This window comes from Magnolia sinica, chromosome 1 (assembly GCF_029962835.1).
Source record: "Magnolia sinica isolate HGM2019 chromosome 1, MsV1, whole genome shotgun sequence".
Lineage (NCBI taxonomy): Eukaryota > Viridiplantae > Streptophyta > Magnoliopsida > Magnoliales > Magnoliaceae > Magnolia > Magnolia sinica.
The window spans coordinates 43674234-43683647 of NC_080573.1; the positions used below are offsets into that span (position 1 = coordinate 43674234).

At 40.2% G+C, this 9414-nt stretch overlaps 1 non-coding gene across 1 annotated transcript; it reads left to right on the forward strand.

Moving 5' to 3' along the window:
- Positions 1-3096: 3096 nt before the first annotated feature.
- Positions 3097-3203, forward strand: LOC131222965 (small nucleolar RNA R71). Its single transcript, XR_009160248.1, has one exon. It is a non-coding gene; the product is annotated as a small nucleolar RNA R71 (small nucleolar RNA).
- Positions 3204-9414: the final 6211 nt, after the last annotated feature.

The following is a 9414-nucleotide window of genomic DNA, read 5'->3' on the forward strand; positions in this document are numbered from 1 at the left end:
TCACACTAATGGGCCTCATATGGGCTTGGACCACACCAAAAATCATTTCACTAGTTGCAGGTATAACACATGTATCATTATACACTATCATTTCATGGGGTTCACGACCCACCAATGATGATCAGCACTATCTAAACATTGTCCAGATAAATCAGTACCATTCGAACATTGTCTATGTCATTCAGCACCGTCCAAACATTACCCATGTAAATCAGCACCTCCCCAAACATTGTCCAGCACCGCCCAAGCATTATGGACGGTGTGGATGAAACACATATAACACGGTAGAGTCTATAGCACCGTCCACAAATTGTCCAACACTGTCCAGACATTCTGGACGGTGTGAATGAAACACATACAGCGTGGCAGGTTCCCACGGTCCAGATGAACGACAGGGATAAAATACATAAATCACGGTGGATCCCATTGTCCCTGATGTATGGTGGATGGTGTGGATCAAAACCTACATCATGGTGGGCTCCTACCACTGCTGGACAGCGTGGACAAGACATACATCATGGTGGGCACCACCGTCTAGATGATGGACAGTGCGATGAAACACATACCTTAAGGTGGAGCCATGTGGGCAGCCCACCAGCTGGGAGACCCAGCCATTGTTGAGCTAGTATATCAGGTGGGTCCCACCATCCTTTGTTGGATGGTGGACTGCACGGTTGCAACACATGTGTCAGGGCAGGCCCCTGGACGGTGTGAATACAATACATGCATCATGGTGGTACACAGCACCATCCATCCACATCCGACACAGATGGACGGTGTGGATGAAACACATAGGTCAGGCCCCATGGCACTGTCCAGACCCACCTAGACGGTGCTGATCTTCATATATATTAAAGGTGGGTCCCACGTTGGAGTGGCCCACCATAGGTTTTATTTATAATATAATATAATATATTATGTAATATAATATATATCTTATATTATATATGTGTGTGTGTGTGTGTGGGGGGGGGGGCAGGGTGTGAGGGGTCCCAGCGTCTAGACTCTTTAGACGCTGGATGAACAGTGGATGGTTGGTGCTTGCACCCATGTGGGCCCATCTCCACATGTGCAATACGTGTGGAGTGGTCCCCACTCGCTGCTGACGTCAATATAGAGACATGCATCATGGTGGGGTCCACACGTGTGGCCCACATCATTTTCGAATCAACTGAAACTTATGTTTTCCTTCATTTGGGCCCGTCCAAACGGACTGCCATGTGGGCCACTCAGTGGACGGCATGGATAAAGTATATACTTCATGGTGGGCCACATACACACACACCGTCATCCATAAGAGAGAGAGAAAGAGAGACAGAGCGTGATGGAGGGACCCTGCCACTATGGGCCCCTCATGATTACAACACATACATCAAAGTGGGTCCCATCACAATTGAGCCCTCAATGAAAATCAACGGTGGATCATCCACATATTGGCCTTCTTCCTTAGCCCCATGGACTCGCATGCTCTGTGCCTACAATTTTGATGGATGTTGATGAAGAATGAATGGTTGAGATGGAAGATGAGAGGGTGGGAGAGTGGGCCACACTTGTTGTTTTGGAAGAGCTTGGGGAGTTGGACGTTGGAAGCTCTCTTAGGAGTGAAGATAGAAATGAGAGGGAGGGAGAGGAGTGATGGATGAAAGGGATGGATGGAATGGGTGTTGTAAGGAATGGGGATGGGAAAGCATGGGTTTGTTTAAAATTTTGGTAAAAGAGGGATGGGTGGGGAGAGAGAGAGTTGACTTGAGGGAAAAGAGGGGATGTGCATTTGTACTTGGGATAGGGTGAGGTGGCATGGGGTATGGGTGGTGTACTTGACTTGATTTGATGTGACGGGTCATAGAGATTCTCTCAGAATTCGCAATGCATGGCATTTTTCTCAAGATGAATGCGGGCCCACATCTCTTGGCATGGGTATCAGATCGGTGCACGAGTCGCTGAGTTGGAACCGCGGCGATGGCGCGGTCACAAGGGTACAAGTTTTGAGTCAAGCTGACTCTGATATACGGGACACGACTCATGATCGTGCACAAATATCGATAACAGATTGCGGGTCACTGAAATTCGACCGGGAGGACCGCGAAGGCATACGGAATGGTACGAGGTAGGATACGGGTCTCACATTACTTGCTTAAGAACCTCTAGAATATCCTAAGAGTTTGATAGAGGTTTTGGTGCAATCAACCGCTGAGGGAATGGAGCAATTGGCTTGCCTTAAGGTTCTGGTTCTAACTCATGTAGGGCAATACTAGGTCTATTATCCGTGTATTCTTCTAGGTCCTTAGAATTTTTAGTCTTTATTGAAATCGATTTGTCAATTATTTTACCACTCCTTGGAGTAGTGATAGACTTAGATTATTCCACATATTGATTTAAAGAGCTTGGGTCACTAATTTCGTATTGCAGTTTAGGGTTGGAGAGAGGTTAGGTCGAAAAGATCCCTTTATCCCCAATCAAAATTTGTCTCACACCCTTGTATGACCTTTGAAAGGTCTTGAATGGCTTGCAATATACTCTGATTGAAAAGCTCTTAATTTTAAAGGTATTTTAAGACCGGATCCTCTTGAAGGTTCCCTTGATTCAGGAATTGGTTAGGGAATCCTTGAGGAGTAGTAGTTTTTCCATTCCTCCAGCTGGAGTTGTATGAATTTGAGCTGGGTCCACTGAAAGGTCTTTGGTGGTTGTTCACGGCATTTGAATGTTCATTCAGAATTTCTTAAAAAGCAGGTATCGCTGGACAATTTTCAGTTGTATGTATGCTGCAAGTGTAAATACTGTAAACTACTTCCTTAGCCTTATCCTTCTGAGGTTCCATGGCCTCGACTCTTCTTATGAGATTGACTACCCTTGAACTCAAGTTATTTTCTTCTTTTAAAGCATACATTCCTCTCCTTTCCTTTGATTGAGTAGGCTTAGAAGTGATGGTTTTTGGAGAGATGTCCCATGATTGTGCGTTTTCAGCAAGTCTGTCTAAATAATCCCACACATCATTGACATCTTTGTTCATGAATTCCCATTGCACATCATCTCGACCAATTGGCACATGGAAGATGTAGTCCATCATAGAAGAAATTTGTGATGCACCACGTTTCAAGACCGTGTTGTGGGCATGAACTGACAAGATCCTTGAACCGCTCCCAACATTAGAAGAATGTTTTATCTTCCTTTTGGGTGAAGTTCATGATTGACTTTCTGAGGGCGTTCGTCTTATGATATGGGAAATTTTTCTTAGTGAATTCCCTTGTTATGTCGTTCCATCTGCCAATTGATCATGGATGTAGTGATTACAATCACGTCTTGGCCTTTTCTTTTAAGGAGAAGGGAAAGAGTTTCAGCGTGACCATGTCCTTAGACACATTAGGAAAGTATAAAGTGGCTATTATCTCATCAAACTCTTTCAAGTGTAGATATGAATTTTCAGATTCAAGCCCATGGAATTTTGGAAGGAGTTGGATTACTCCCGGCTTGATATTCATATGTCATGTATTTTCTGGAAAAACTATATAGGAAGGGGTGCTCACCCCCGCCGGTTGTAAATAGTCTCGTAAAGTATGAGGCAGGGGTGCTTGATGCACTTTATTCTCATCTTGGATTTCCTCCATCTTAGGTTAGGGTGGATTAAGAGGTTGATTGGCCAGTTGATTTGTAGCCATAACTTTAGTTAACTCCATGGATCTTGAGTGGTGTCTAATCCTGTGATGGATAGATAACCCCTCAACCAATCCTCCTTCACTCAAGAGACGTCGAGTGTTGTCACGGACCCACTTAGGCATGAAACACTCTCATCTCTCAATTTCAAAATCTAACCTAAACTAAAAAGAAAAAGGAAAATAGAAATCTAGAAATAGAAAGAGAGAGATTTAGAAAGAAGTTACCAACTTAGAAGTTTTTATGTTAGGATCTTGCAAAAGAAAAAGGAAAGTGAATTAGTTTATAAAAAGAGAAATAGAAAGTTTGTAAAAATAGAAAGATGAGTTAGTTTTTAAAAACAAATTAGGAAAGTTTCTAAAAAAACAACCTATTTTCCAAAAATAAAAAAGGAAAGTTTCTAAAAATAAATTAGGAAAGTTTCTAAACCTAGAAAAAGGAAAGTGAGTTATTTTCTAAAAAAAAGAATTAAGAAAGCGACCTAGTTTCTAAAAAAAGAAAAGGAAAGTTTCTATAAATAGAAAGTAAGTTAGTTTCTAAAAAAAGAGAAAGCAAAGTAAACTAGTTTCTAAAAACAGATTAAGAAAGTTTCTAAAAAATTAGTTTCTAAAAACAAATTAGGAAAGTTTCTATCCTAGAATTAGAAAGTAAATTAGTTTCTAAAAACAGAAAAGGAAAGTTTCTAAACTTGGAAATAGAAAGCTAAGTTAATTTCTAAAATAATTCAGAAAAAACCCTAACCTAAAAATAGAAAGTAGAAAAACCTTAATCTTAAACTAATTCCAAAACTAGTTAATCTCAAAAAAACGCAACCGTTAGTCCCCGGCAACAACCAAAAACTTGTTCACAACCCCAAGTGTAAGGTCGCTATGTAGTAATAATCTCGGTGAGACCGAGGTCGAATCCACAGGGACTAATCTCGTCTATATTCTGAAAGCAACTAGGAGTCAAACTAGAAGAAGATGTAAATCTAAATATGGAATTAAAGGGAGTAATTATAAAGTATGTAATTAGAAACTTAAGAAATTCAAAAGTGGGAACTAGGGTTTCTAAGGATCCACTTGTAGCAATTAGGGAAATCTATTATTGGATTCAAGAACACAACTGGAATCAAAGTTTTATCCTATCCAATTAGAAGATATCTCAATAAAACCAAACCTAAACTTCCCTTGACCTAATTCTCAATGGATGAGAGTCATGAGGATTGGAAGTGATTCCATCACCTAGCCATGCCCTGGAGATAATGGTAAACAATAGGATATACCAATTCCCACAATCAATCATAGGAGAATTATGAATATTAAAAGGGATTTCATCATCCCACAATGCCTAAGGGACGATGGTGAACAACAGGATTTCCTAATTTCATAATCTCAAAGCTTAGAAAGAAGATACTCAAAGCTATTGCAGATCTATTATAATTTAAGTCACAACAAACCATTAAAAACTGAAAGTATTCCTTATAATCAAACTAGAATCAAAGAGAGTTCAACATAAACATGAATCAAAGCAATAGAAACATCCCATCACGCTACAAGCTTCACCTCTTATCCCTACCTAAGAGGTTTAACCAACCATAGACATGATTGGACATATCCAAAATTTGTGTGGCTCATACAATAAGAAAACAAAGGTGGTTGTACGATAATCTTCCAGGTTATTGCGTCTCCACATATGTCGGATTGGATTGAAATTTCTTCCCAAGGTTCATCACAGTGGTGGTAACCATGTAATCAGTTCTAATCCTTGTAGTAAGACCCATGTTGAAAAAATGTGTTAGATATGGCCTCGGATATTGACCTCGGCCTTGAAGAAGAGCCTCAATCACAATCAACACTTTAAGCCAGGTCTGTACCATTCTCAACAATGGTTGACAGTTTAATTCTATCCTAGAGGTTGCTCTCAGCCATCTATCTAGACCTCCTCAGATCCCGACTACTCGGAGATATTATCTGAAGAAGATCTTCCTGATATTTTCATTGTAGATCTTAGGGAGATGGCCAACGCAATATGCATCTATCATAGAGGCATTGCCATATATGACACCGCCCTCAAAAGCTTATAAATACACCCGTAACTACGAGTAAAGGTACACACAACAAATATTTTGATTCTACTATGCCTCCGCCTTAACCGGTGGCCCCCAATGTCTTCTCTTTTTTTTCAATAAATCACAAGTACTCCGGCTAACAAGAGGTGAGGAAGGATCGACCAAATTTCTGCATCAACACATCACATGGGCCCCACAGTCGGAGATCTACCCACCTCCGACGAAGCAGCACCCCAACTACAGATGGAAGAACACTACATTGGCAGTCTTTCCCACCAAATGCACTAGCTATACAGGGCATCTATACCATTTAAATGGTAGGCTCCACCATGAAGTTGATCTTACATAAAAATCAGGTTAGTTCATTAGTAGGCTAGAGAAAGGGAAGCTCACAAGCCATTATGGAACTCATGTGCAATATCTACACTATTTCAATCTTATTGCTTAAAAATTAGGCCACTTAACGTGTTACAAGATCTACACTACAGTTAGAAGAAAATGTTTTAATATTATTTGTTAATGCGGAAATATGGTTAGCCCTCCTTCGACCCTCACGAACTTGCACCAAGAACAAACAAAGAAGACCCTGGCTCGTTCCGAGGATGCTTCGATGCTAAAGTCAGGAATCTGAGTCTAGTAGAACTGTGATTGTTTTGGACTAGAGATTGTGTGTACCTTTCACTATTAGGGATGCTCCTATTTATAGTTGAGGAGAGGTGGTAATGTAGAGGAGATCTCCCTATTTAATAGGTGCGTATTGTAGAGGGATTTGGAACCCGAACATATGAGGGAATTTTCGGAGATCCTTGGTGAAGATCTCAAGATCCCAAGTCTGTTGCAGATTGACTTCTGTGATCTTTGGAGAAAGCTTTAGATGAATCATACTCAGATCAGGTCGGACTGACAAGAATCAGCATAGACGTTAGACAGGGATCGGGCAAGGGAAACGGCCGCGCATTAGAGACGTGTTGGCCGAGCTTCAAGAATATAAGGAAACTTATCCATACATGCTGACCAAAGTGATGGCCTTTCAATCACGAAGGTCTTTCTGATGTCCAATTTTTGTAGGCTTTAACTTCTTCAAGAGTCCTAATAGCCTCTTCGGATTGTTCCTCGATAGGTTTGTTCTAGGTTATACCGACCTGGGTCGCACTGACCTACCTCCTTAATCAGGTGGTTGGGTTTCTTGTCCTCTTTTGTGCATTTGAGTGAGCCAGGATCCGACCTGACATGCTCTTGTAGGTCGGTCCATTTTTTCTCATAACAGTAAGCGCCCTGCTTCCAAGTCAGTGAAACGAGCTTGAGAAGCAGGTTGGACCCAGTCAAGTCGTATTGTTCTTACTCGGGAAAATGGGTAACTGCTGCTTTTTGGAGGTCATTAGGACGACTTCGCTCGATGAAGCTCATCCTAAGGAAGTTTGGGAGGCCATTAAGACCTTTTGTAAATGTTATAGTTTTATGCTCCTTTGGTTGTCAAATTTTGTAGTGCCAAAACATCAATCTATGTCTTGTGTAGCTCATTGGTATATATGATCAAGACATTGTATCACCGCTCTAAACACTTTGCTTCAAGTCAAGAACAAAGAACTACCTCAATCCATTCCAAGAAATGCAAGTACAAACTACAAAGAAGTGATCTTGTTTAAGACCCAAGTCAAGTGAAATTCAAGCTACAGGAAGTACAACTCAAGATTAAGTGTAATATAAGCCCTAGAAGATCTCAAGCTCAATGTGACATCAAGAATAGAGATCTCAAGCTTCACAATCTTCCAAGGTCATCTATCATCTAAAGAAATGATATTTTAATGTCCATACTTCATGTTTCAGGTATGAAAGACCATAGATTGACCTTAGGGTAGGTCATTTTGAATACATAATTCAAATTGAATCACTTTATAAGCATTTGGTCTGTTTTAAGACTAGTCCTGGACCTTGTTCGACTAGTCCTAGCACTGGCTCGACCAGTCCTAGAAATTCCACGACCAGTCCTAAGTTTGTTGCAATTGCTCGAAATTTTTTGTTCATCTACGACCAGTCTTGAACTCTGTTTGACCGGTCGTGTGAATAGTGTCGACTAGTCATTCGACCAGTCTTATTTCTTCGACTCGAACTACAATAACCAATCTTTGAGTCCTACGACCTGTCGTGGGTATTCTACGACCAGTCGTAGAGGTCCTACGACTAGTCGTAGACACTCTACGACCGGTCATGTAACTGTCTGATTCAATCCTGATTAAAAATTCAAAAATCCATTTCATCTATGAGCAGTCGAAGGGTTCCCAAGACCATTCGTAGATGTGATTTTTGCATCTATAAATAGACAATGAATTTTAGAGTTTGATAATTCAATTTAAGGAAAATCAAGGCATCACTCTGAGATTAGTTTGTATTTATTTTAAGCTACTTTGTGCATATTTAAAATTCTCTTTTGTTAGCTTATTTAATTTGATTTTGTTTCTACATTCCAATCTAAATTGAAAAGAGGAATTGTTGTATTCTTTCTTCTTAGAATCAGAATCAAATATAGCTAGCCCAACTAGTTTAATTTAAAATCAATTAGAACCTAGAACCATTTCAAAGTGAGTATTGGGCATTGAACTTCTACATTTGAACTTCTACTCCGATTGGTTCTTCTGGGCTGCTAAAAAGGAGATATCCAGGTATTTTACATTTATTATAAATTCCATTATTTTGGTTTTGTTTGAGGTTAAGCTAGAAAAATCTCATTGTGTTGGTTATCTGAGGAGAGCCAAAAAACTCAGAAAGTGGGGTTTTTAAATTGTATAAGCCCATTTGAAAGACATAATTGGGAAGGTTTTGGGTGAACCTGTGAAACCTATTTTGATAGTGAACGTTGATATCCCCTGTGTGAGGATATTAGGAGTGAAGTAGTTATGTGGCTGTTGTTTAATAGTTGGTGTACACATAGGCGAACCACTATAATTTCTTGTGTCTTGTGGTTTGAATGTTCATTTTATTTTTCCTATCTTTTATCATTCAGAATTGTAGAATGTGTGTGTGGATGTGAAAGCTGTAATATTTACATTTCAAGTACAGTGGGGAATGTTGTAATAATTTAGATTTAAATTCTTGTAATTTATTTCAATTCATTGTTATTTAGTCATTCCTTTTCTGTTTGAGTTCTTAATACAAAGAACGTTCTAAAAATAAGGTTGTCCTGCCATAAAACCTTAGTTTTTATGGTGTAAGGTTGTCCTTAGAACAACATTTGTATCAACCTCGCAATTCTTGATTATTGAGGTTGCTTTTCATTTTCAGCATTGTGAATTGATCTCTTTTAATTGGCTATCATATTCTTTTATTCCCCTGTTAAAGCTTAAATTTGGCATAGTCCTATTCACCCCCCCCCCCCTCTCTAGGACATATAGCTTGGCCTTTTCACCTATGTCGAGCCCCCTGCGCCCCAAGTGAGGGGATTGTCCGATGTTAGCGGTGGAGAGAGTCAGCGCGCTCTTAGGTCGGTACGAAGGACTCTCGAGAGCCTTCTGTCTTAGGTGGATTGTCATATGTCTGACGTCGAATTCACCCATGTCACGCCCCAAACTCGAAAACTGGACTCACAAATTTTCCAATCATTGAATCTGGCGTTAACAGCCTCTGTAGTACCCCATTCTCGTCTTCCAGCACCCATATGCCAGATTCATCCTACAAGGAGGATTTTTAGTATGAGTTTTTTTTGTAAAGGAGCATAA